The sequence below is a fragment of the Pinus tabuliformis genome, chromosome 7, assembly GCF_031772625.1.
Source record: "Pinus tabuliformis cultivar Carrire ecotype Pingquan chromosome 7, CPIR1, whole genome shotgun sequence".
Classification (NCBI taxonomy): Eukaryota; Viridiplantae; Streptophyta; class Pinopsida; order Pinales; family Pinaceae; genus Pinus; species Pinus tabuliformis.
The window spans coordinates 1,323,267,115-1,323,293,358 of record NC_142293.1 but is presented as its reverse complement, the minus strand read 5'-3'; the positions used below and the strand labels follow the sequence as shown (position 1 = coordinate 1,323,293,358).

Genomic DNA, 26,244 nt, shown 5'->3' with positions numbered 1-26,244 from the left:
GGTCATCACATGATTCGACGGATCTTCACCCGGATTTCCATTAAATTTAGGAATATCTGATGGAAGTTTATGCGGAATCGCTGGCCACCAAGGGGCGTAAGCGATTGGATCGTTTGTTAACCGATTTAAATCAGGTAACTCTAAAGTTGCCACAAAGGGTAACTGTTGATTCAGGTTAGGTGAAGCATACCCAAGATAAGATGGGATTGCCTGAGTAGTTGGTCTTTGCATACCGGCATAATGCATTTGATGCTGGTAACTTTGGTAAGGTTGGTGGGCATGACCATTGTAAAATGGTTGATTTTGACCGTTTTGAATATACGACTGTCCACTATTTGCAAAGATTTGTTGCTCAGAACCTTGGTATACTTGTTGGAATTTTGGTTGTTTGTATTGTACTAGCCATGGTTGTGAAGCCATGTGTTGTTTCCTGATACTAACAGTTTGACCAAGATGAGGGGTAATTGTACCCGTCTGAACCTGTGTCATTCCACCAGTCGGCGATTGTGGTTGAGTCGCAGGGTCAAGGGGCTGTTGCATTACAACCTGAGAAACCTGAGGTTGGCATACAATAGGCAGTGCTTGAACTTGCGACATCGTCACAATAGCTAGCGTAGTTGGTATATTTGACGTAGGTAAGCATTGTTGCATCGAGTATACAACTCTTGGTTGTTGAGGTAGTATTGGTACCCAACCACTAGAAGTAATTCCAACATAACCTGAATTTTGTTGTGAACTCCCGTATGGTTGTCCCCCCGGAGGGGATAACGAAAGGGTATAATGCCCCCCATACGGTGGTAATCCAGAATTCAAGGGAATGGTTTGCCCTTGAGGGCCGGACTGCCCAAATTGACCTCCAAATGGATCAATTTGTTGAGACTCAACATAAGAGTTTCCGGATATTATTCCGGATGAACAAACAAGAACAGACCATACTGTCGAAATGGCCCGTGAGTGGGCTCCTTCCAGCGATTGAGAGCTAGTTGGGACAGATGGTATACCGGCGAACATCGTTGGAGTGATAGCAGGGGGTTCTGTCGTCGCTGTGTCAGACGACACAGTCCTTGACGTCGACGGTTGTTCAGACATTTCTAGTCTATCCAAAAGATTACCTAGTGATTCTACAGGAGCTTCCGCGGGCGGTAGACTAACTTCTAATGAAGAAGGATACAGAGTGATCCCGACTCCAAATTGCGATGGAGTATTAGTTGGAGGATCTTCCACAATCTCTTCTATGGAAATCAGACGAGGTGGAAGGGGTAAACCGTCAGGTCCGTAGAATATTTCTGGTGCTGAAGAAGGTATGGAATCGGCAGCGACAGATGTTTGAGGAGCAAGACTCTTCGAACCGATTGTAAATGGAACTGGTTCAGTAACACAAGTGTTTACTCTCAGACTAGGATCAGTACTATTGTCCTTCTGTGGCTGCTGAACTTCTTCTGTAGAGGCAGGGATTCTAGAAATGTTTGGAGTAACCAGAGTCTCTGATGTTGTTGAAACACTTGTTATAACTTTAACAGGAGATTTGGAACTGGTTAAACGAGTTCGCTTTGTCCGTACTAGCTTCGATTCCGGAGACAAAGACGGTTGACTCGTAAGCCTCCGTGAATGACGGGGTTTCAATTGAATTTCTTCCACGATTGTGGATTACTCGATCAACTAAAAATAAAGGGGAAGTATGTTTCCGAATTAAATGAATTTTAGATGCTTTGACACAACTTGTTTTTTCAATTTTTAAGAGTCGAGAAAAAACAAAAGATGACTCTAGTCTCCTTCGGTTTTTAATGAGCCTGAAGTGACAAGTGCTCAGATGGACCTTTTCTGTTAAAGAGTCTTAAAAGGAACGAAAGGGACTGCTCTGGAAATCTAGGTAGAGGGATTACCAAACCAATCGCAAAACTGCAGAATACTTTTTACGGTACAGTAGTCAATCTTCCCGAATGTTGTGTTCAGTGCATTGCGATCGATAGGGCGGCAGACACGGCTTCCTATGGATAAAGGATTAAGCCTATTGGGGTCTCCCAAAATATACTCGACGGTACGTGGGAGCACAAGTATGTACTGGCACTAATCGTCTCAAAGTGGAGGAATCACCCAACCATCAGTGAGAACAACAGTTACCAGGCTTTACGACGCCGGAATACGTCTCTAGCCTAGACTTCTAAATGTTGTGCGTTAAGTTCCAAAGCGTTGTTAGATTCATTGAATTTATTTTATAGTTGATCTTGTTTATGAAGTTTGCCTTTCAGGTTCACCGCGAGATGTAGATGTAATTCCTAAAGTGCAATCTAAGATGATAAACAAACTTTTTATCTTCTTTTTATGCAATGAAAATCCTAGCTACTAAGGAAAGAAAGACAAAATATTTTCACAAAGAGAAAAGAGCACACTCTAAATGCACTTTCCTAAATCAAACCAATTAGACTGTCTAGATGCAAATGCACATGCATGTGTTTGTTTTTTACTTTCTTAGTATATGAATGCTAAAAAGAAAGTTGATGCACAAATCTATATTTCTTTTCAAGCGACAAATATCAACAAGTTTCTTTTCGAAATAAAAAATGGAGACGATCACAACACTTTACGATTTTGAAATGAATACTTGTTTTCGACACTAGAAAAATTACAAATTCAAGCCAAAAACAATAGTAACAGGATAATCGACCATCAACAGCAATCAAACTCTTTCCTACGATCGAAATCGACACTTGCGATAGTTTCAAATCAAAGGACGATAGTACGATTATGCTACTTTTGCAAAGGAGAACAGAAAATGACTCAACAAACATACAAAAACATTTACAGTTCTTTTGTACAAAGGAGGCGGAATAACAGTAAGGAAAAGGGGTTTCAAACAGACATATACTGATCACAGGCAGCAAAATTCAGGAATAGAACTGGAAAGAATGAATCACAGAAACCAACACTGCACAAAGCCTAGTCTGATCAGCGCACCTGTAACACAGGGAATTTGAAATGCAGCACACCTTCTCCACTCGGGAAGTGCGCTGAAGTTCAGATTCTCTGAACAGTACCTGCGCTGGGCCAGAAACGAGACTCTGTTTGGGTTCCGGTCACAGTTTGTAGTTCAGTTCGTGGGTTTTGGCCGAGCAAAAGGTAATCAGTAACTCAACAATCAGGGGTAGATCTAAGGAGGATCTAAGAGCTATCACAAGGGAAATCAGAGAGTTTTTGAATCAGTTGTTTAAATCATAAACAGATCCAGTAGATGGATTGAAGTAGCATTTATCTACTTTACATTTGCTATGGCAAATGCAGTTCGAATGCTACCTGTAAGTTTATGAAATAGACAACAAAGAATGATAAACAAACAAACTAATTCGTCCCCAACGGAGTCGCCATTTTGTTACAGGGAAAAGTGTCTATATAGAACTGCTCTATCCCACTAAGGTGTGATAGCTGCCTTAGAAACAAACAGAGTAAAGCTACTTTCGTTTTTCCTTTATGAATTATAGATAGAGAGGAATAGAAAGACCAACCTCTGTCTTGCGCTAATCTCCTGATTTGATTCCTCTCTTCCTTGATAGTCTTTCGCTACTTGTTCCCTTACACGCCCAGCTTCACAAAGTACCTGTAAGATCACAGTAGCATAGCACTATACAAAGACATGGATCTATAATCATAAACAATCTAGGATCAGATGTAAATTGACCATACAAATGCAGCAAACATCTATGACACAAGAGTATGGAGGAAAACTTGAATAGCTTTTATTGATAAACAAGAAAGAGCCAAGAGGAGTTACAACCAGTTGTTCTAACCCAGCATCAACCTCTCAGCAAGGAAGCCCCTCTTCACCTCATACAAAGCTTAGATCACCCAACAATCTGATGTTTGTCTCAAGAAACCAACATCATTTCTTTACAATATGCAAAATTCTAGCCTCTGGATCTCTGGGATGAGGGATCCATATATAGATATCTGTAATGGAGATGAGTCAGCTCATGATTTGATTAGTGTCTTCCCTATGATAGTTTTTGCTTCCACTTGGAGATTGATGATCTCTTACTCATCCTTGGTCGAATTCAGAGAGGCAAGTGTCACAGGAGAAGTTTCTGGAAGCTTCCATTGCCTCTCCACCTCGCGGAATGACACTGCCATTTGTCATTTCTCGCCCATCGCACCCCATAGAAGGGATTTTTGAAATGCAACGCACCCACACAGTGTATTTAGGTGAGATGCAATGCACTTGGCCAGTGGAGCAGCTGAAATGATCCTGTTTTGACCAATTCTGAGCAGTTTTTCATGGAGAACTTCTGGGAGAAGCTGTAATCAGTTGACCTTGTTCCTTTAGGGGTTAGAACAACACTTTTAGGGACTTAGGAGCCCTTGGTTTATGGACATTTCATGCTTGGGGTTGTAGTGCCCAAAAATGTCTATAACACACATCCTCTCCCTCATTCCCAGAACGATTAATCATACCGCGACCTACACAATATCCTGATTTTGACATTCTGGGAGAATTACAAAATTTGTACATAAAAATTCCATTCCTCCAAGCCATTCAAGACATCCCGATATATGCAAAGACTATCAAAGAATTGTGTGTAAAGAAACCAAGGAGGAATGTAGCAAACAATCCAAGAGTCCAAGTAGTTGGAACTCTATCTAACTTATTATCAGGAAAAGAAACGCCCATTAAATACGAAGACCCAGGAAATCCAGTAGTCACCGTACAAATTTATGGTCAAACCTTCCCTAATGCCTTAGTTGATCTAGGAGCTGCAATCAACATCTTGACAACTACCACTTGCCAAAAGCTAGGCATCACATCTGTAGAACCCACTTCTACCTTATTAGAATTGGCTGACCGATCTGTGGTTAGGCTAGAGGGCACACTACATGATGTCATGGTATCTGTTGACTCCTGGGAATATCTGACCGATTTTCTGATAATAAATCCCAAAAGCCGACTTGATGGACACCCATTGATTTTAGGAAGACCTTGGATTACAGCTGCTGATGCCTATATTGGCTGCTGACAAGGCAATATGACCTTAACGAGGGGAGTGAATATCAAGAACTTAGCCTTATATCCTCCAACACAGCGAAGTGTCACATGATAGAGGCAGCATTCGATAATGAATTAGAAGAAGATCCTCTTAAAGATACACATGATCAAACAATACATGTTACCTCTATTGCAAATAGTAAAATTGTGGAAATCGAACCGGGAAAAACATTAAACATTAATGCCAACCTCACCTCCGAACAAGAAACGAAGCTCATCCATTTGTTGAGAAAATATAAAGAAGCATTTGCATGGGACTACCCTGATATGAAAGGAATTGACCCCCAATTATGTACACACCACATTTACATATAAAAAGATGCGAGACCTGTTCGCCAGCTTCAGAGGAGACTTAATTCTCATCTAAAAGATGTGGTAAAAGCTGAACTTCAAAAACTTTTAGATTTCAACTTCATCTATCCTATCTCCGATAGTAAATGGGTCTCTCCGCTTGTGGTGGTACCAAGAAAGAATGGGAAATGGAGAATTTGTGTGGACTACAGAGAACTAAATAAAGCAACACAAAAAGACCACTTCCCTCTCCCATTCATCGACCAAGTGTTAGACACTTTGGCAGGAAAGAAATTCTTTTCTTTCCTGGATGGCTTCAGTGGATACAATCAGATTCAGATAGCCCCTGAAGACCAAGACAAAACCACTTTTACTTGTCCTTGGGGAACATTTGCCTACAGAGTTCTACCTTTTGGCTTATGCAATGCTCCTACCACATTCCAAAGGGCTATCCTCAGCATTTTTGCAGACCTAATAAATGAAGGACTTGAAGTATACATGGATGACTTTACACCGTATGGAGACGATTTCGATCTAGCATTGGATACACTGGAAAAGTCCTACAACGCTGCATTGCTACCAGGCTTTGTTTAAGCCATGAAAAATGCTATATGATGATGACTGAAGGACTTATTCTAGGACACTATATTTCAGCAGCTGGAATTCAAGTAGACCCAGCCAAAATCCAAATAATTTTGCTTATTCCCACTCCTACCACTCAAACGGAGGTACGCAGTTTTCTTGGATTTTATGGTTATTATAGGAGGTTTATAGAACATTTTTCGCATATTGCTGCACCTCTGTATGCACTAACTGGTAACGTTGATTTTCTTTGGACAGAAAAATGTGAACGTGCTTTCCAGGATCTAAAGAAGCTTGTGTCCACAGCCCCAGTCCTTCGAGGACCAAATTGGGATTTGCCATTTCAGATATCATCTGATGCCTCAGATACAACCATTGGAGCAGTCCTTGGGCAGGAAGAGGATAAAAAACCATATGCAATTTATTATATTAGCAAAAATTTATCCCCTGCTGAATTAAATTACACTGTTACTGAGAAAGAATTTCTAGCTGTAATACATGTTGTCAATAAGTTTAGACATTACATTACTGGATATCCTGTTATCTTGTATACAGATCATTCTGCCATCAAATATTTAGCAAACAAGCCTATCACAAATGGCAGAATAACTAGATGGCTGATTTTATTGCAGGAATTTGATATTACAATCAAGGATCGACCTAGAAAAGAAAATCCTGTAGCCGATTTTCTCTCAAGAATGCCAAAGCCAATCGATGCAGCAACAGTTGAAGATCAATTTCTGGACGAGCATCTGTTTGCTATGGCTGTTCAAACACCCTGGTATGCTGATGTTTCCAATTACCTAGCAGTAGGTAAACTACCGAAACATCTAACCCCTAATGAGCGGAAACAAATTATTTAGAGGAGTGCCCGATTCTCGTGGGTTGGGGGCTACCTGTTCCATACAAGGGCAGATATGCATATCAGAAGATGTGTTTGAGAGGATGAAATCTTCGACATTTTAAAAGCTTGCCATGACGGACCATGTGGCAGACATTTCGTCGATCGCAGAACTGGACATAAGGTGCTGCAAACAGGGTATTATTGGCCTACAATTTTCAAAGATGCAAAGAAATTCGTCCAAGCTTGTGACAGTTGCCAGAGAGTAGGATGCCCTGGTCAGTCCGATGAGATGCCCTTGAACCCACAGTTAGTCATTGAACCATTCGAACGATGGGCCCTTGATTTCGTCGGACCAATTAACCCACCCTCAAACCAGAAAACATATATTCTGGTGGCAACAGAATATGTCACCAAATGGGTTGAGGCAGAGGCATTGCCGAGAGCTACAGAAGATTCTGTCATACAGTTCGTGTTCCATATATTTGTGTGTTATGGCCTTCCAAGAGATATAATTACAGATGGTGGACCATAGTTTGTTGGGAACAAAATAGCTGCAACACTCAAAAACTATCATGTCCAGCACAAAATCACTACTCCATACCACCCACAGGCAAATGGTCAGGTAGAAAGCAGCAATAAAATAATAGAAACAATCCTAACAAAAAAAATTACGTCACATAGACATGATTGGGCTACCAGACTACCAGAAGCACTGTGGGCTTACAGAACAACATGGAGAAGTACCACTGGTTACTCATCTTATCAATTAGTGTTTGGCAAGCAACCCATTTTTCCCATAGAATTCGAAATCCAAACATTGCAAACAACACAGGAAGTTGGCTTAGATTTAACTGAGGCACAGATTAATCGATTACAGTAGATCAATGAGCTCGATGAAATCAGGCTCTCTGCACTCCAAAACACTGCACTTATCCAACAGCAGCGAGCTAAATGGCATGATGCTCTCATTAAAAATAAAGTCTTCCACGAAGGAGACTGGGCACTTTTGTATGATTCCAGGTTTCAGGACTTTCCCGGGAAACTCCAGACTCGTTGGTTAGGACCATACGAAATCCAAAAGGTACACGACAATGGCACTCTTACTCTAATCACTATTGACGGTTCTGGATATGCCTTCAAGGCAAATGGCCACCGAGTTCGTCTTTATCGTAAACCACTTACTCGGGAGGCCTTCTACCAGTAGCTATGCCAAGACTCTGATATGGAAATTTTGGGGGAGGGAGAGAAATCTTCCTCACTTATGATTCATTAAGTCATTTGTTTCTTTCTACACTTTGTACATAATTTCTTTGTTTTGTTGAATTATTTCTGTAGCAACAGTAATTTTATTATTTTCTGCTGTTCCTTTTTCAAAGGAACAACACCTTTTGGATCAGTCGTAATTTTGCTTTAATTTTTTTCTTTTTCTTTATTTTTGCTTTCTGTTGTTCCTTTTCCAAAGGAACAGCACTTTTGCTTTTTGCTGTTCCTTTTCCAAAGGAACATCGCTTTTGCTTTTTAAGGAACAGCATTTTTTCTTTTTTCTGTTCCTTTTCCAAAGGAACGACATTTGTGTGTTTTGCTGTTCCTTTTCCAAAGGAACATCATTTCCGATTTTTGCTGTTCCTTTTCCAAAGGAACGACGTTTCCGATTTTTGTTGTTCCTTTTCCAAAGGAACAACGTTTTCGATTTTTGTTGTTCCTTTTCCAAAGGAACGACATTTGTGTGTTTTGCTGTTCCTTTTCCAAAGGAACAGCGTTTCCAATTTTTGCTATTCCTTTTCCAAAGGAACATTGTTTCCAATTTTTGTTGTTCCTTTTAAAAAGGAATGGCATTTGTGTTTTCCGCTGTTCCTTTTCCAAAGGAACAACATTTTTTATCTTTGCTGTTCCTTTTTCCAAAAGGAACACCACTTGTATTCTTTTGCTCTTCCTCTTTGAAATAGCAACATCCTCGTATTCCTATGCTTGCTCCCCTTGCTGTTTTAAATTAAGGATGCTTACTGTTCCTGTTCTTTCAAGTCTTTTGGAATACAACTATGCACTTATGCAATGGATACAAAATCACAACATACTAAAATCAGGTGAATTATAAAATCGTTATTTTTATAAGAAATTGCTCTGAATTGGTAAAAGGATAGAGGGAAGGACACACTTACCCATTATCTTTTGCTGTCATTGTTTCACTAACTCTGCTCTGATTGGTTATCTTTATCATGTTGGTTCTTTTTAATCCTCTTTGATTATTATTCAAGAATAAGAGAAAAGGGTTTATATCTTCCTATTGAGATGTTAAGACTTCTTCCTCCATTCCTACTCTTAAGGAGTGTTGAACCACCCTTTGTGTATAAATGGGAAAGTACTTTATGAAAAAGAAAGAGAAAAAAGAGGAAACTGACTTGTTTATATAAAGTTGTCAAATGCAGGATAGGGAGTCTCACCAAGAGCCATCCTACCATGATCATGAGGTAGAAAGTGAAGTGGCATTCCCACTATGGCCACCACACCAGGGATATGGTCCAAAAGGTATATCAAATGAAGAACCCTTGGAACAGGAGGTCTCATCACGAGCCGGCCTGCCCACCTTTCGCTCCTTCCTCGTGAATGGCATTATGGCTAACTGGTTACCAAGCCAGCATAATGGCCTACATTTCGACATCACACAACACTTCCTAAGAATACACAAAGGATCATGGTTCCATTGGTGAAATAAACAACTCTGCCAAGGTTATGGACACCTGTCGGCAACAGAGCACTATTAATGGTATTGAAGTCACATTATTTACACCAATAGGTAGTTATGAGCACCCTTCTGTTTCTTATACCTTAGTAATCAATCGCATAAGATGGATGTATATTATTTTCTGAACCATACAACGCATGTAAATATATTATCACCAATCATGACAGAACAATTGACAATGACCGCATGAGACTCGGTATATACGGCAGATGTCCTATCCTCCCAGCCTCGCATCATATCACAGTAGTCTCTTATGTATTAAGCGATCCAACTTGACACCTCGATTTCGGTAATCTGCCACTTTTGTAAACATGGCATATTGCCATACGTTGTTCCTTTATGACTCTGCTTTAGAACAGAACGACACGTCGCTCCTTTATTTGACGGCCGGGACGGCCTATCACATTGCAGGGGGGGAGGTTAACCTCATCATTCCTTGGATGACGTGTCAGACCGCTATTCGAGAAACTGCATACTTGGGAATAGCACGGCTCAACGGTATACTATTTTTTATTTTTTGCATGACTTGTTGTTCCTAAGCCATTTCCATTGTATACTCCGCGGCATTAGATTTTGAGCGAGCCTTGCGTCTGTCAGCCTCTCTGTGTTTTAACAGTGTGAACAACTATCGTTCCATTGTCAAAACTCTGAGATTTTACAGTGAAACCATAAACATGGGAGGAAGATCGATTCAGAGAGAACCGCAGGTGTTAACAGTCTCTGATGCTGCATAGGAAATCCTGGCAAGAGCAGGGTGGCTAACTTATCTCAATCGCCTACAGGAATCCAACGAGACTGTAGCAATTGAATTCTTGCAGAACTTGCAAGAGGATCACTCCATAGTGAGGGGGAGACACATAGCAGTCACCGATGACATAATTGCAGAAGTCTCAGGACTACCAGCCACTGGACTTGTATGGACGCTAAAGAAGGAGAGATTGCAGAAGATTATAGAAACCTTCCAGGAGGAAGGCCAGAGCCTGAAAATTAGAGGAAAGGGGGTTCTACTAGCAACATTAGGGGAGCCATGGGCGGAATTGGCAAAGACCATTCAAAGCTACATCACCTGTGAAGGCAGAAAAGACGTGGTAAGACCACGACACCTTAAACTCTTAGCTGTGTTAAAGCAAAAATGCTCTGTAAATTTACCTGCATTTTTGAATTCATTACTGCATGATGTTGCACGGAGCATGAAAAAGGAACAGCATGTAGAATCAATTGTTAGTGATCATGGGTTGATATGGTTAATAGTCAGCCATAGCCTTACCCAGCAGCAGAGTAGCTGGGAAGAGCTAATTGCCATGATAGATGGAGGATTGACCACACCATCCCCAAAACGTAAACATGCCACCAGTACACCTGAGCGTCCAGAAAAACGAAGGAAATCGGTCCAACTAGCATGACTACGAGGGAGGCTGGAGAATCCCCAAGGAAATACCAGCCAACCAGTAGAGATAGAAGATACAGGGGATGAGCAACCCCCACGATTAGAAGGAGAAGACAATGAGAAAGTAATGCAGGAAAACGAGGAAGGAGAAATGGAGGAAGAAACCAAGCAACCTGAGCAGGAGGAGGAAACAGAACAGCAGGAAGGTAGCCCATTACAGGATCCATTGAGAGAAGATGAATTGGCCAAAGTTTTGGCCACTATGGGCAAATATGGCCAATCTTCCAACCCATCAGATCTCCATGCTGAAGGAGAACCAAAAGAACACTCTGCTCAGGAGGTAAATGCACCTAAAGAATCACATGCAGAGGAGGGAGAAGAGGAGAGTCAGCCTGTTCATGATGAAAACATGACAGGAGATGTAGAAAAGGAACAATCCATTCCTAGCCAGACAACACCAGAAGAAACTTCGGAAGAAGGGGGAGCAAAAAAGGAAGTCACCCTAGAAATAACAAAACCAGGTAGGGTTCTTGCCCCAGAGCAACCAGAGCAGAGCAACAAAGCAGCACACCAAAGAGAAAATCAGGGAATTGATCATAGTCCAGGCTGCAGTGAACAGTCTGTTGTTCCTTCTAAGGAAGTTGAGGAAATTAACAAATTGTGGAAAGAAAGCAACGACTACTGAATGTAATAGTTCAACTTCGACAGCAGATTAGGATTTTGAAAGCAAGGAAAAGGGTAAAAAGGACTTCGGGAAGGAAACATGCAATTACTCCAGCAAAACCCCTCAAGACAAAGGATCGGAGGACCAGAGTCCACCTTGCTGTTCAAAACCCTGTCGAAAAGCGGGCTACTATTCCAAATGTTGTTGAGAAGCAGACTGTTGTTCAAATTCAAAAGGAACAACATTTGACTGTTACCCACGTTGAGATACAAACGGATGATATATTGACCTGCGATAAGGAAATTCAGACAGAGGCACCACCCTCGGGAGTGATACGGGCCATGAACGCAAGACAACGCAATAGGAAAATTCAGGTAAAACTCTGGTCTCCACCGCCGCATGGGAAAAAGATCCGAGAACGGTAACCCTACGAGAGGGTTTGACGCAAGCTCAGCAAGCAGCAGAAAAGCTCATAGAGCAAACGGTCCCTCGAGAAAGGTATGAAGAGCTACAGCAACAGCTTAGGAACGTCAATCTATCCAAAAGCCAGGCCTTTGAAGGGTGGCGAAGGGAAGAAGAAAAAGTCGCGAAGGTAACTCGTAGGTTAGATATAGTTATCAAGCAGATGGATACCTTATGTTCTTTGTACAATGACGTCCTGACATGTAGAGCCCCTGCTAAGAATTATGCCTTGTTTTTAATGGAACGATATTTGCAATTGAAAATAAAGGCTGTTAAAGCAAGTGCTCCCATACAAATTAATACCATCGATGATTTTATAAACTGTTGTAAGCACTACGGGGTAAAAGTTCAAAGACTACTATGTGAGTTTTATTTGCATAACCTTGTATTAGATCTGGAGACCGAGCTGAACCCTGGCCCTTTTGTTGGGAATATCCAATTACAGGCATTTACTTCATTTGGGGTTAATCAAATTAAATGGCTTAAAGCCTATAATGCTTTCCAAAGGCAAGAAAATTGATTAGATTTGTGGGTAAGAGCTGAGCCTAGGGATCCAGTATAGTTGTGGAGAGAACATAGGAACCTCATGAAGACTCTAGGTGTAATTGAAGCATTAGGACCCATTCACACAGCAATCAATCAGCAAGGAATAGAATGCTCTTTCACTATTAAAGACCTTGCCATTGATGCGGCTAAATTTCGATATCAGATCTCTAATCCGAATATCCAACTCAGGGAGCCATTTAATATGAAAATTTTAAGTTAGATGCCAACCGCTTGCACCTCTATGGCAAAGTCATTTTGAGGGCAGGGCCATCCTGGTTAGGATATAGGTTCTGGAGTCCAATTATTTGGCACCCTGCACCTGGATACCAAGCCCTGTATGAGATGCCTGAGGGTCAGACAGGCCATTTTTTTGAACACCTACTTATGCACAAGTGAGGTCCCCGGTCATTAAGCATGATTCATGTTTGTTCATTGGGATGAAATGCAAATTTAAACTTAGTAAATAACTAGTGCAACCATTGTGCAATATTTGCGTTTTCAAGGTCAAGATATGTGAGGACTAGGGATAGACTTCATTGTTTGCGCAAAATTGATATGAGGCCAACTTGGGACTCAAAGATCACTTTTTGTTGCAAACTGTGGATTCCAAAACTAAAGTTTGCGTATGATGGATGCTTAAGAGGTAAATCAATTGGTTATAGTCTCATACTAATGGTATTACAAGGTGAACCAAAGCAAACTTTTTAAGAATGCAAAACCTCCTATTTTTTCAATATTGACTCTATAGGGCGAGTCACTAGGTGTATAATGGTGTGCAATGCATTTGTGGGAGATACCAATTGGATTTCCATCGATTGAGAGTACACTATGTGCTATGGATAAAGACTGGCCTTGTGTGGCATATGCCACAAAATTTATCAACGAGATTGAGAGTCTATAGGTTGTAAGGGCATAGTGTGCCAAAGGAAACACTCTCATCTCTTCTTTGATTCGGCCCCATAGCTAATGGTATCGCAACAACTCTTTCCATATGGTCACACACCCATGTCATGAGTGGTAGCACAGTCGCTGAAGAGGATGGGCCAGACTGGCCATCAACTTCCCAAGAGCGATTATGTGACTTGTCTACCCCAAAAAAGGTCGCAAAGTCACATTATAATCGAGGTCACATATTTAGGATGGATGAGGAGCTTCCTGGCATGAATTCGTGACTTTTGGAGGGGTCACTAAGTCGCAACGCAGGTTGGGTCGCATCTTGTGGTTAAGTGCTGGAGGCCTGGGATGAAACCTAGCAACTTCAGGACAATAGAAACTATGTGGAGAAATAATTTCATGCCCAGGTGGCCCATCCGCTCGTTGACTGAAGATACAAACAATCTAGTTTGGAATACATGAAAATGCTGAGAATCTCCTTAAAACATTTGCAAGTTCAACACCTTCATGGAATATTACTTCCATTGTATCCATTATCCAATTTCGAGGCATCAAAATATTCATTAAACCATGGGCCATGCATGTTCTTCTATAATAACAGATTTGGAATTTGGGTTGCAGTCATTGTTAATGAGTGAAACCAAACAACTCTCATCCAAAATAACTGCCCTCTGACATTGTTGTCAATATCAACTAGGATTGTCATCCAATATGTATGTCACATGAACACGTTAAGCTGCCCTAAAGGAATCCTTCTGACGAAGCGAAATATCCTCAGACGTGAATTTGTCGTCCCTAGGGCACTTATGTGAAGAGAGAGCTTGAAGCTTGATTCCTATGTCATAATACAGGTATCAAGTTGGTGTACATATTAGTTGGTTCATCCCTAAAAAATTCAACTTCAAAGAAATGCCTAATGCATTGACACTCCTAACTGAAAGAGATGCCATAAGAGAACAAATGCTGATTAGACCAAAGCATGTGTATGGCCATAGAGTGGCACAAAGTGGAAAATTAGAACAAGAGGCAATGTTGTCACAAGAAATGCGTAAAACAAAAAGTTGGCTTAGGAGCAAGGTTCCACACTTCCTTGACAGACTCAATATCCCTTTCTGAAGAGCATGTACAACAATTGTGGTTGAGCCTATGACACATCGAATAAAACCCAAAATTCCAAATATTTGCAGTTTCTCTCTGAAAATAATACGTGTTTTGAAACCAGTTCACAAAAAGATAGAAAAGATAGATCAACGCTTTAGAATTCAGCCTCTTTGAGGGGGCAACCTCCTTTACATTACACAAATGAATGATTCCTTGGATGATACAAATGACAAGACCTCCTTTCTATATATAGGAGTCTAAGGAGTCATAATATAATCAAAGCCGACATAACAATAATAATGTAAGGGCACAATAATAACAATAGTGGGCTTCTATGGGGCACAATAGTAAAAATATGGGGACTACATGGGTACAACAGTATAATAAGGGGGTTGTACTAATAACAATAAGGGGTTACACTAGTATTATAGGGGCCTAACATGCCCCTCTCCTTCAAAAAGTGTTGTCCTCAACGCTTGAGTAGTTCTTGATGCTTCTGTAGAATATTCTTGTCCTCCCATGTGGAATCTTCAGCGGGTAAGTTCTTCCACTTGATGAGATACTCTGAAATTGATCAATTTCGTAGTTGTCGGGTTCTTGTTTTTGTGACTGCTCCAGGTTACAATATGATTTTTCCTTCCTCTTCAAGTTTTGGCAATATTGTTTGAATTGGGATCTTCTGCAACTTTTGAATGAGTGGCCACACTTCTTCGTCATTCGTCCATTCATCCCTTGCTTCATTTATCCAATCTGGTTGGATAATAGAAATAGCACAAAACAATGCTTCCACATCCTCATCCTTTCTTGAGAGTGCATCTGCAACAAAATTTTGCTTCCCTTTTCTATAGATGATGTCAAACTCATAACCCAATATATTTGTGACCCATTTTTCCTGTTCTTCTATAGATAATATTTGTTCTAAAAATTATTTAAGACTATCATGATCCATTTTTACCTTGAAGTGTCTTCCCATTCGGTAAGGTCACCATTTCTTAAATGCATGTAGTATTTCCAACATTTCCTTCTCATAAATAGCTTGCTTGAGATGCAGCAGTAAAAATACCCAATCACCTACATCAAAACATTTTTCACTACAATGTTGATCTACCTGTTGTTTCATTCGATTTTGCACCAAAGTGGCGCTATCCTTTAAAAGTTGGAGAACTTGTTGTTGATGTTCGATGTGATCTTTCACTGCTTGAACCTTTTTCTTCTTGATATGTCCTTCTATCTTGAGAGTTTGAGGAGTGGTAATTTCTTCTAATGCTTTACAAGATATGGTCAGATTCATTTCTTGATGCTCGATGTGATCTTTCACTTCTTGAACATTTTTCTTCTTGATATGTCCTTCTATCTTGATAATTTGAGGAGTGGTAATTCCGGCCGATGCATTACAAGATATGGTTGGATTCATTTCTTCTTTCTCAATGTGATCTTTCACTTCTTGAACCTTTTTCTTCTTGATATGCCCTTCTGTCTTGAGAGTTTTAGGAGTGGTAATTCTTGCCAATGCTTTACAAGATATGGATGGATTCATTTCTTCTTTCTCTGGGGTTGGTTCCTGGTGTATATACTCTTCTTTTGATGTTTCTTGATCCTTTTCTTCCTCCTCTTCATAATCTATGTAAAATAATTTCTTCTCAACACGCTTATGACCTTTACTGCATTTGCTATCACAATTGTAACAAAGCCCTTTTTCTCTTTTCTCTTCCAATCGTTGTGGTGTAACCCTTGTAGGTTGTGGAAGGCTAGGAGAAACAACACTTCCATTATTATAGTTGTGAGGGGTAGACTTCCTTGTTGCCATAATTTTACTTTCCACTATGTAACAAAGCTCTTTTACTCTTTCCAATTGTTGTGGTGTTGCTCTTTGTATCCTCATAATGTGTTATCATTTCCTCCATGAAAATTGACCATGTAACAAGTTGTTTACGAGAACAAAGCCCTTTATACCATAAAAATTGATCCGGTTCTAAATATGAAGATGCAATACATACCTTTTGTAACAGTGGTATACCATGTAGATCAAAATATTGCTCCATCTGAAGTATCCAATTTACCAGATCCTTGCCATCAAACTTCCTCATATCGCCTTTTCTTGATTTTAGGGGCTCGATCTTGAAATGGCTATAACTCTATAATTATGGTTCTTCTAGTTCTGAAATTACAACCTGCAATAGCCCTCTGTGTCCTCTTTCCAATGCCACCAGTCTGATCCAAATTGGATTCTCCAAGGAAGAGTTATGCCAAATCTCCCAAGATGACCTAATTATATACCTTTTCAGAAAAGCGAACTTGTATGAGGTGCCACGTATCACTGTTTTGACATTCGGGTCTCAAAAATATACACAGGAAACTACAGTCCTTCCTCTTTCTGTAACTTCTTACGAAATTGCAATCTGATGCTCAAAACAAAAGTTATGATGATTTTCCCAAGGTCACCTGTTTGGAATGTAATTCAGGAGCCGCAAAAAGACCAACTTCCTCAGATCATATCTCCACAAATATAGCACGAAAAGCTCTTAAATTCGGACCCGAGGTTCAATGCGATTTTGTCTCAAATGGGTTTTTCTGTTCGCTTCTGAAACGTCACAGAAAAAGAGTTATATAGAAAATGCCACGATGGCCTATTTGGAGCAGTGAAACCCTAGAATCCAAAGCTCTGATACCAAATGTTATGAAATCAGCTCCAAAAAGATAGAAAAGATAGATCAACGCCTTAGAATTCAGCCTCTTCGAGGGGGCAACCTCCTTTACATTACACAAATGAATGATTCCTTGGATGATACAAATGACAAGACCTCCTTTCTATATATAGGAGTCTAAGGAGTCATACTATAATCAGAGCCGACATAACAGTAATAATGTAGGGGCACAATAATAACAATAGTGGGCTTCTATGGGGTACAATAGTAACAATATGGGGACTACATGGGTACAACAATATAATAAGGGGGTTGTACTAATAACAATAAGCGGTTACACTAGTATTATAGGGGCCTAACAATATGTGCAAGAACTGCACTAACAATGATGTTGAGTGCTCCCAATGGAGTCACAAAAATAGTTGGAGCGAAAGAATAAGCTACAAAGTTGGCTACCTCTCCAATAGTCATGGTAATCATGCCTGCCCACCAAAGTGGCTCATACAAATATGAGTAGCCTTCTACTCCCATTTGCTCCCAATTCGTCCTCCCATGAACCCATTTCACCAACATTCATCAATGATGCATCATCACTCTAGGTATGAACATTGTTCCAGTCAGTGCCATTACTTTGTGCCATGACATAAATGTCTTCATCTTGAGCTCCATTTCTCTTAGTTGAATAAGTCTCCATATCGTGTGCTTGTAATGAGTTTCTTCTTGAAACAAGACCCATTTGTGTATGTTATGAAAAGCCCAAAGTAGGTGTCTCATGAACTTGATGAGTATATGTCTGCTAGAATAATTGTCTTCTCCTTTAGGTTTTGACCTGCATGCCGCATTACACTGTCAGTTAGTTCATGAGGATTTGAATGGCAGTGTTTAATAATTGAAGTACTATGGAGTACTAAAGAACGTATGTTTTTGGTAATTATTTCAACATCTTTTCATTAGAACTTACAAACCTTTTGCATCATGAACTAGGAAAATGATAAGGAATTGTAATAAAATCTGTGAGATTAATGTGCAAAGCGAAAACACTGACAATTGTCATTTTCTTATGCAGAAATAAGGGAAAACGAGAGACTTCCGTTTCGAAGGAAAGAACAAGGCCGGGTTAACCGCTGTCCCTTTGACGGGGAACTGTATGCAAACAAGGCAAAACAAATCAAAGCGAATCAGCCCTGGAAAGGAAGTGGAGATATCGGCTCGGTGCAAGAAAGAAAAGAGATAACTGAGGACTAACGGTTCGGCGAATCCCTCAGGATCCTTTGATCCTGAGGGATTGCTGCTTTAACTATTTTTGCACCTAGACATCTCCACCTTCACCATTATAAAAGGGGCAGCACTGTTAGCTCGGGGGGTCGGTCGAGTCTGTTATGTTTTATGTAATTTCTCTCAAGATTGAAACTTTGATCATCGAGTCTCGTTGAGAACTGATCTACTGTAATTCTGCCTTATGCATTAATATAAACTTGGTTGTTGTTTCATCTCTGAGTCTGGAATAACTTCAAGTGGTGTACCCCTGGAGGCTAAGGGCCCGGCCCTGGAGGACACTTGCTCCTGTACTATTACGTTTGGTTTATGCGTGGTTTGCTTATCAGCATTATTTGGTAATCTGATGTGTTTTGTTAGTTTACATCACATGCTCTGTTATGTTTATTTATTAAAGTTTCTGAAGACAGAACCATTGTATTAACTTTGCAACATATTACTGTTCTTTTAAGCACTAATATAATATCGTCGGTCCTTACAGAATATTGTTGTTGTTCAATTACAGAGCCTCTGTGCTATGCACTTATTCATTGATATTACGGAATTCATCTTAGCGATTATGTTCTTTGTGATTGTTGAATATATAGACATTGTTGTTCCATTCTGAAATACAGTCGTAATCTTTATAACTGAGATTGATAACTGGTTTACCAAGATCAGGTTACTATTAAGGTGTGTCGTGTGCATATATGGTTTTCAAGCGCTATTCTATAATTCATCATTCATCAGTGTTGTTCCATTTTTGTGTGTTGTTCAATTCGTCCTTAAGAGTGAAGGATTTCCATTTGATTATTGTAGGTTACGATTGGTGCATTTGATCTTGTAAATTAAGGTGTTACTGCTTGTTAGAATTAATTGCTGTTACAGTTTCTTGTTTGATGTTCCATTTCAGGTTTGTTGTTCTATTTCTTACTTGTCGTTCCATTTCTTATCTGCCATTCCATTTCCTGTCATTTGTTATTCTGGTGTGAAGAACGATCCAAGGCTATAGTGAGCATTGACACTTACTGTCCGTCTCCCAGATCCACGATCTGTTCTCTGATTTCTTTTAGTTTCATCAGTTTACAAAGGGATGAGTTACTGCTACTGAACCCTTGACTGATAAATTGCTTAGTTTTCTGAATGTGTGGTTTAGTCTTTCCAAGTAGTTTGTTGTAAACAAGCATCCATTTACTCTTGCATTTTTTAGCACGGTACTACTAGCATTACTCTGGCAAATGATAGCCTCAGACTGAGACACTCTTTGAAATAACAAAACCTTCCTGGATTGACAAACTAATGTGAGGTAATTAGAGGTGAAAGAGACCCTTTTTATAGCTCGACAAGTACTACAACCTTTGGTCCATAAAAACATGGGTATAATCTTCCATAAATATATTAATATAAGGTTTAAAGAATTCAAAAGCACATGTTCCTAATACCCACATTCACATGGAAAAATTCAATGCACCAGTCTTGCTATCAAACAACCCTAGAAATTCGATTGGTTCTTAATAAAATTAATGACTAAGGTAATGTTGTTATGTTAATCCATCCTAATCATGATCTGACAATATGGTACCAGAATGGCATAACGCTGACAAGAATGCAACCCCAAAGGATATGGGTTTTTAGGGGTGGATAAGGACAATGGAATCTTTACATAGTCAACCAAACGAGAGCTGAAGTGAGGTCTTATTCCTTTTTACCATGCATTATGAAAGCAACAAATCTACGTGAAACCCTAATGCAACCATAAGATCAATGCACACAATGAAACATGGTTAGTGATGAAGGATATGCCTACCATTTGTATAATATTGCTAGAATGATGGGAACGGAGACCCTAATGCACTCCAAAAACCGAGGTGAGCAACAAAAGACACATGCGATGAGAAACTATATGGTTTCGAAAAAGACAACAATCACTAAACTTCTAATGCAAATGCTGAGATGGGGAACCAATCAAAAACATAGGGGAATATTTTCTACAATGAATCCCACCATGATTTCATGCAATGCCAATGAGAATGCACCCCTAGAGGCATGTGAATTATGTTAAAAAAGAAGGAGATCATTCTTTTTCCGATTTAGGGTTTCTCCCCAAACCCTAGTACGGTCAACATAATGAAATATAGATTGGAGTCTTATCTACCCACACACAGTGCCACCACTGATTGAAAGACATATTACATAGGGATAATCTCTGAAGTCATGAGAAAGAAATCACACCTCTAAAACCCTAATGCAATGCTAGGGTCAATGCGTTGGATGAGAGATGACAAACAAATGCAATATTTATCACATGATTGCATGGGCGGGTGCGTCGCCGAGGGTCTGATAAGAACAAGCCATGGGGGAATTGGCCAATAAACAACTGAAGAATTTCTTAATGGCTTGAGGCAAGTAGAGGGGGACCCAAAATTTTAGATATGCCCAAAAATTTTGGGTGGTGTTGTAGCAGCTACAACACAACCAAATAAATCTTCGCATATGATTTATGGATGTGGGGATTTTCCATTCCTTAATAGCTTTAATTTTGTTAGGGTCTACCTTAACACCCTCATGAGATACAATATGACCTAGATATTCCACCTCCTGTACTCCGAAGAAACATTTGGAGGTTTTCTCATATAATTGTTTCTCCTCCAATAGTTTGAGCACCCTGTCAACATGTTGAACAGTATCCTTCCAAGACTTGTTGTAGATTAGTATATCATCAAAAAATACTAACACAAATTTCTAAGGAAGAGTTTGAAAATGGAATTCATCAAAACTTGAAATGTAGAAGGTGCATTGGTAAGGCAAAAAGGCATGACCAAAAATTCATAATGCCTTCATGAGTACTAAATGTTGTTTTCGGAATGTCTTCAGTCTTCATTCTTATTTGATGATACCCTGAATGAAGATCCAACTTGGTGAAGTAAATTTTTCCATGTAATTCGTCCAATAATTCATCAATGATAGGAATGGGAAATTTGTCTTTAATAGTGAACTTTTTTATCTCCCTATCATCCATACACATGTGCCATGATCCATCCTTCTTGTGCACCAATATTATTGGGGTAGAGAAAGAACTATGACTTGGTTGAATTATATTAGCCTCTAGCATTTCTGCAACCATACATTCAATTTCACTCTTTTGGGCATATGGATATTTGTAAGGCCTTATGTTTGGAGGGAAAATTCCTGGAATCAAATGAATAGTATGATCATAATAAAAAATAGCTGGGAGGCCTTTGGGAGTCTCAAATACCTTGGAATGATTGTCCATGACTTTTTGGAGATCTGGAGAAATAAATGATTTAGATGTTTGAACCTGTAGTGAACATAATTGTGCAATTATTCCCCGTTGTTCTTTCTTTAGAAGCTTTTCCATGCCATTAGTGTTGATTATATTTTTTCGTTTCCCTGCGATACCCCTTAATTCAACTTTCTTTTCTTCCCAAAAAAAATTCAAGAAAATTTATTGAAAATTAAAATCTATCGTACCCAAAAATTGTAACCATTGGACTCCTAGTACAACAACAAAACCACCCATTAGAATGGAAAGCTTTGGACTATTCAATACATATTTTCCCATGGATAGCTTGATATTATGGCACTTTCCAGAGAAATTTATGGTTCCTCCATTTGCAACCATCACTTGACACTCTAGTGCTGGATATAGGAAGAAATTCAATTCCTTGGCTATCTTACAATGAATAAAATTATGGGTACTACCCGAATCAATCAACACTATTATATTTTTCATCTTGATATGTCCTTATATCTTTAGAGTTTGAGGAGTGGTAATTCCTACCAATGCATTTAAAGATATGGTCGGATTCATTTATCTTTCTCTGGGGTTGGTTCCTCGTGTATATCCTCTTCTTTTGACGTTTCTTGTTCCTATTCTTCCTCCTCTTCACAATCTATGTAAAATAATTTCTTCTCAACACACTTATGACCTTTAGTGTATTTTTTATCACAACTGTAACAAAGCCCTTTTTCTCCTTTTTCTTCCAATTTTTGTGGTGTCAACCTTGTAGGTTGTGGAAGGCTAGGAGAAACAATACTTCCATCTTTGTAGTTATTAGTGGTAGGCTTCCTTGTTGCCATAATTTTTCTTTCAATTTTTCTTGCCAATCTGAATGCCTTCTCCAATGAATCAGGTTCCTAAAGGCAAACCTCATATTGGATGTTATCCTTTAAAGTCCCTGTTATCAGTCCAAGAAACTCTCCTAGGTTGTAGCTTAGAGATGCCTAGTAACATATAATCTTCAATATTGTTCTCTAAACTATTGGAATAAATGATGGTTTGGATCAAGTTAGATAACCATTTCAGCTCTATTTTCACTCAATGCATGCATGAACGCTCTCATTAATACAAGGATTTAGACCACTAATTCTCAATAAGTTATAAATTCAATGGATAGATGGAGAATACTAACTATACCAGCAAATTGCATATATAAACATACATCAATAACTAGCTACAGGCAACAAAAGAGAATACTGACTGTACTAGCAGATGCATATATGACCACATATGGATGGCTAATTACAGGCAGCGAAGAAGCTTGCAAATCTAATATATCAAAGCAGAGATAAGATGACAGTTATCTGGCCTTAGACACACAGAAAACATGAACAAACTGTTCAAGTGCAAGCATAGAATAGCAAAGAGAATGGGCATTGAACATATAATGGAAAAAGAAGCTTAGATTGCTAGAATGAAGATGAGAAGCTTGAATGAATAGAGGAGGAATAGTCTCCAAGAGTTGAACCCCTATTACATCTTTGTTTCAACTATTTATAGCCTGTTTACAATACTCCTGAGCTCTCTAGAAGGCTCGGAGTCTTAATCTACCTAATATGCATTGTTAACTGATTTGATGCCCTCTAGGCAAGCATGGGATCAGATTTTTTTGCTTTTGATAGCAGAGTAACCGATTTTAGATATTTTTGATGGCCTGCTGTGCTGTCTAGGAGTTTTTCTATGCCAGAGATGCTCCATAACGTTTGTTGGTGTGGTTGTTGGGCTATCTGAGCTCCCTAAACTTTCTGTTTCGGGCTGCAGCATGCTGTGGTGTCCATGATCACTTTCCAGCCTCTGTCCCTATCTCCTAGCCTCTGTTAGGTAATGGAAAGGGTCTGTGTGCCTTTGTTTTCTCTTTATACTGCAATCAGTGACTATTTCTATTATAAACAGAAAACACAGCAAATACTGAGAAATCCCACCCTTATCTGTCCTTTTCAGACTTCAAAGGTCTTCAAATATGATTTAATTATCTACTGGGTCCAGCCTTGCCGCCATCGCAAGTCGCATTCGGCCTGGCCTATGTATTTCCTTTACACAATGAAATATGCGAAAACACTGAAAAATGCAGGAAAACTGCTTTGGGCAGACTTCAAATTTCATATATTCCACTTCCCAGACCCTTTCAGGTCCGGGGCTCATCGCAATCGCACTGGCCAATGCTCCCTTCGTATTTTCGTTATACAACGAAAATACATGAAATTCATTAAAATCTGGGCTTCCACGGATCTCAAAATATATGTATTTTTATCCCGAAACCCTCTCGGGTCTGGGCTTTATTGCATCGGCACTGTCCCCCGTTCCCTTTGTATTTCATTAAAATAACGAAAAACTGCAAAAAAAGTTGAAAAAGCTTAGGCGCGGATCTCAAAATATATGAATTATCGCATATAATTACGTCAGGTCCGGCCTATCGGGTCGCACACATGTAGGTGCATAGGCCCCGCCCCTTGGTATAGTGCCAATGCGATACAGCGATGCGATCTGATCGCAATCGCTGATCGCTCAATGCTCAGGCCTTTATATATATATATATATATATATATATATATATATATATATATATATATATATATATATAGATATATATATATATAGATATAGATATAGATATAGATATAGATATAGATATAGATATATATATATATATATATATATATATATATATATATATATATATATATATATATATATATATATATATATATATACGTAGCATATGTTCCTCGCCAATCCGATCATCTGATCGACGCGTGCGTTGATATTCGCTTGGCCGATTGCGATTTGGATCTGGGCCGTTGATCGTATGATGGTGGTTGTTCATTCACTGTTTAAGCCTATGTCTGTGGGTTTTTTCATGGTTTTTAAGCATTTTTGCCTCTCGATAGTGTATTTCCGCCCTTCCAAGGGCTCTCCTCTTCCACGGATTTTGATCATTTGATGATCTTTGAGCAAAAATTGAAGATTCAAAGGCCATTAATGGATCCATTGTCATGTTTTTAAGTAAATTTGGAGACTTTTAGAGCCTATATGGATCAATTTGTGGGCCTTTTTCCATCAAAGCTAACACTGGCTACTTCTGGGGATGAAATCCTCCCTGTGAGGTTTCAAGGATCACAGATCAATGCCTTTCCTGAAAAACAAATTCAAATCTTCCTTTTAGTGTTCCATTGGGCATGGAGTCTATTTTGTAATGAATTAAAAACTGGAAAAACATATTTACAATGACAAGGCTTTAAAGCCTTAACAAAATAAAGTTTCAAGAACCGCCCATTTATTAGGCTACCAAAAGTGTCTTCTCCTTCTAGATTGTGCAGAATGAATGTATTGTTCTGCTAAATTTGAGAGATGACAAACGGACCTGTTCTTAAGGAGTCAAACTTGCCATGGTTAACTTTCTTTTCCTTAAATGCATCCCATTTAAGCACCCAATCACCAACTTTTAAATTGTCCACTTTTGCCTTCCTGTCAAAGGTTTCTTTGATTTTCTTCTGATGAGCTTTTGACTTCTCAACCAGCTTCTCTCTGATCTGTTGTAGTTCAACCAGATTATTCATTCTTCTTACCATATCATTCTCTTCATCTTGTTCTTCTTGCAATAACTTAGCCACATGGATAATGAGTTGGATGGGGAAAACGGCATCAGTGCCATAAACCAATTTGAATGGAGAATTCCCTATGGACTTTTTGATGGTAACTCTGTCAGCCCATAGTGCAAACTTCAGCTTGGAATCCCAGCTCTTTTTGTTGTCCTCTAATAGATTTTTGATTACCCTTACCAGACTTTTGTTAGATTATTCTGCCAGGCCATTTCCTTGAGGATAATATGAGGTAGAATGCACCACTTGAATGCCCATGGATTCAGTCATGTCCACCAATTATTTTGCCTTGAAATTTGTTGCATTATCAGTGACTAGTTTGGCTGGGCAACCAAATCTAGTGAAAATATTCTCATTCAAGAACTTTATGACAACTTAATGATTGGCATTCTTAGTGGGTATAGCCTCAATCCACTTGGTGAAATAATCAGTGGCTACTAAGATCCATTTATGTTGGCCACTGGAATGTGGGTTGATCTCACCTATAAAGTCCAAGCCCCACTGCTGGAAGGGACCATTGACATGTATTGGCTTCAAGGGCAGAGATTTTAGCTGTTGTCTTCCTGCAAACCTTTGGCACTTGTCACAAGCTTTTACAAAAGAAAACACATCAGAAAACAGAGTAGGCCAATAATATCCAACCCTCAAGATTTTGTGAGTTGTGGTTTTCCAATAATGATGCCCTCCACAGATGCTAGAATGGAACTGATGTATGACTTCCACAGATTATTCTTTATCTAGACACCTCAAGAGGATTCCTGATGGGTCTTTCCAATAAAGCATATTTTTATCAATATAGAATTTGGCTGATCTGAGTTTAATGGCACGAGCTTGACTTGAGCTAAGCCCTGGAGGGACTTCTAGCTTTTGCAAAAAATGAACTATGTTGTAATACCATT

The 26,244-nt window shown here is 39.4% G+C and overlaps 1 pseudogene; it reads right to left on the bottom strand.

Annotated features, from left to right (window-relative positions):
• Positions 1 to 14,299: 14,299 nt before the first annotated feature.
• Positions 14,300 to 17,722, bottom strand: LOC149252450 (putative magnesium transporter NIPA4 pseudogene; annotated as a pseudogene).
• Between the last annotated feature and the right edge of the window lie 8,522 nt (positions 17,723 to 26,244).